Source organism: Cebus imitator, unplaced genomic scaffold (assembly GCF_001604975.1).
Source record: "Cebus imitator isolate Cc_AM_T3 unplaced genomic scaffold, Cebus_imitator-1.0 Scaffold386, whole genome shotgun sequence".
NCBI classification, from domain to species: domain Eukaryota; kingdom Metazoa; phylum Chordata; class Mammalia; order Primates; family Cebidae; genus Cebus; species Cebus imitator.
The window spans coordinates 1,171,883-1,174,921 of NW_016107701.1; the positions used below are offsets into that span (position 1 = coordinate 1,171,883).

At 44.6% G+C, this 3,039-nt stretch overlaps 1 protein-coding gene and 1 pseudogene across 6 annotated transcripts in view; one reads left to right on the forward strand and one right to left on the reverse strand.

Moving 5' to 3' along the window:
• The window catches only part of ZNF609 (zinc finger protein 609), a 237,994-nt gene that overhangs the window by 17,721 nt on the left and 217,234 nt on the right, over positions 1-3,039 (forward strand). The window lies entirely within an intron of this gene.
• Positions 2,050-2,618, reverse strand: LOC108288893 (annotated as a pseudogene). Its single transcript, XR_001818893.2, has one exon. The product of XR_001818893.2 is annotated as a 60S ribosomal protein L12-like (transcript).

The following is a 3,039-nucleotide window of genomic DNA, read 5'->3' on the forward strand; positions in this document are numbered from 1 at the left end:
AAAAAAAAAAAACAAAAAAAAAAACAGGGTTTTATTAAATGAAAGTTGCCAGGAAAATTGATATTAAATTAATTAAAAAACAAACGGGGTTTTACTCTGTTGACCAGGCTGGTCTTGGAACTCCTGACCTCAGGTGATCCACCCACCTCAGCCTCCCAAAGTGCTGGGATTATAGACGTGAGCCACTGTGCCCAGCTGAGTGTCTTATTTCTGTCCACATGTTATATTGGGTGCAGCTTGTGAACATCAAGCTTTCAGCCTGTTACACTGTATGCCATTTGAGGTAGCTGAGGATATATTGGGACCTGTTCACTCTGTTTTTGGTTATTTATACCACCAGCTTGTGTAGGGGCATTATCCAAGAAGACCTGTTTGCCATTTTGTAAAAATATGGTCTTTTTCATATATAATTTTAGAATAAAGGGGGGTGTGTGTGTGTGTGTGTGTGTGTGTGTGTGTGTGTGTTTAAAGAGGTGGGGTCTTGCTGTGTTGCCCAGACTTGAGGAGAGTGGCTATTCACAGGTGAGATCATAAGTGTGCTATGGCCTCAAATAGTCCTCATAGGCTTGAACTGTCTTCCTACCTCAGCCTCCCAAGTAGCTGGGACTATAGGCACATGGCACTGCACCTGGCAGAATAAATGAACTTCTTTTTTATATATATATTTTTGAGACAGAGTCTTGCTCTGTTGTCCAGGCTGGAGTGCGTTGGTATGATCTTGGCTCACTGTAACCTCTGTCTCCTGGGTTCAAGTGAATCTCCTGCCTCAGTCTCTCAAGTAACTGGGATTACAGGTGCTTGCCACCACACCCAGCTAATTTTTGTATTTTTAGTTTTTAGTAGAGACGGAGTTTCACCATGTTTACCAGGTGGGACTCAATCAAACTCCTGACCTCAAGTGATCCCCACCTCCCCGACCACCCAAGGTGCTGAGATTACAAGTGTGAGCCACCTCATGGCCAGAATAAATGAATTTTGTAGTGAACTCAGATCCATACTAAGGAAAAATCTGTTACTTTTAAGCAGGTAGAGTCTAATATTGGGTGGTCTTCTAGGCAGATTTTATGTAACCTTTCTCTGGGAGGGTTTGCTCTGTGTCAGACTTGAAGTCATGTATTCCCACTACCTATGTTTAAGTAGTACCATAATGGATTACTGATACTGTGAAATTTTAAAGCCAGCAGCTGTTAATTCAAGTGTATGTTGTTGTTTTCTTTAGTGGTTGAAAGGATATTAGTTTGACCAAATTGTATTGCTTTTATTAGTAAGAGAACTTGGGCCGGGCGCAGTGGCTTATGCCTGTAATCCTAGCACTTTGGGAGGCCGAGGTGGGTGGATCACCTGAGGTCAGGAGTTCAAGACCAGCCTGGCCATCAGGGTGAAACCCCATCTTTAAAAAATAAAAAAATTTAAAAAAAGAGAACTTGAACATAGCTTGTTTGCTACTGTTTACTTAGTAATGTTTCTGTGGTTTACGTTAGTAGGCCCTTCCAGTTGCAGAGTTAGACATCTAGGCAATGTAGATTTCAGATGAGATTCATAACTATCTGACAGAGTGGGAAGTGCAAGGAAGTATCTGGCAATATTATTTTTCTTCTGGAGACTTTCTGTAAGAAAGAAATTCAGTTTCAACAAGGTCATATTTGAGTAGGTGACATAATGGTAAAATGACATTATCTGCCATTAACAAATCTATATATTGTACCTCAATGTGTGATCTTAAGCATTCAATTTATTTAAAAGTGTTACCGGGGCTGGGTGTGGTGGCTCACACCTGTAATCTCAGCACTTTGGGAGGCCAAGGTGGGCAGATCATTTGAGATGAGGAGTTCGAGACCAGCCTGGCCAACATAGTGAAACCCCATCTCTACTAAAAATAGAAACATTAGCTGGGCGTGGTGGTATGCACCTGTAATCCCAGCTACTAAGGAGGCTGAGGCAGGAGAGTGAATTGAACCTGGGAGTCTGAGGTTGTAGTGAGCCGAGATTGTACCACTGTACTCCAGCCTGGGCGACAGACTGAGACTGCTTCTCAAAATTTTTTTTTCCACCAGTTGTTAAATGACCTTTATTGAAATATTTTCCTTTGTGCTTCTTAACTAGCTGGGCATTCCACCACTTTTGATGGGCACCACTGTTGATGTCATCTATGATGTCGTGAGGGTGGCGGCCATCAACATTACAGCCCACAGACTGGGCAGTCCCCAGGATCTCTTTAACGGTTCCAGAGAGTTCTCTGGCTAAAGATCGGTGCCGCATCTGTCGAGCAATGTTGACAATCTCATCGAAAGTGATATTCCCGCTGTGTTTAATGTTTTTCTGTTTCTTTCTGTCTCTTGGTGGTTCCTTAAGGGCTTTGATGATCAGGGCAGAGGCAGAAGGTACCACCTCAATCTGGGCCTGTCTATTCTGAATGGTCAGTTTCACTGTAATCCTCAGGCCCTTCCAGTCACCCGTTGCCTTGGCAATGTCATCACCAACCTTTTTTGGAGACAGACCCAGGGGGCCGATCTTGGGGGCAAGCGCAGAAGTGGCACCGACTTCACCCCCAGTGCACCTCAGGTATGCGACTTTGATCTCGTTGGGTCGAACTTCGGCGGCATGGTGGAAGCGGCTGGTGTCGGATGAACCCGGTTTCGGGACAACCGAAGAAAGTTGCACCTTGGCCTCCTCCGAGCCGAAAGCCGAAAAGCTCAAATTTTAAAAAGTAAAAAATAAAATTAAAAACAGAAGTGTTAACTGGCTGTGCACAGTGGCTCACACTTGTAATCCCAGCACTTTGGGAGGCTGAGGTGGTTGGATCACCCTGAAGTCAGAAGTTCGAAACCAGCCTGGCCAACATGGCAAACCCCGATCTCTACTAAAAATAGGAAAAATTAGCCTGGCATGGTGGTGGGCCCCTGTAATCCCTACTCCTCAGGGGGACTGAGGCAGAAGAATAGCTTGAACCTGGGAGGCAGGGGTTGCAGTGAGCCAATACCATGCCACTGCACTTCAGCCTGGGAAACACAGCGAGACTCTGTCTCCAAAAAAAAAAAA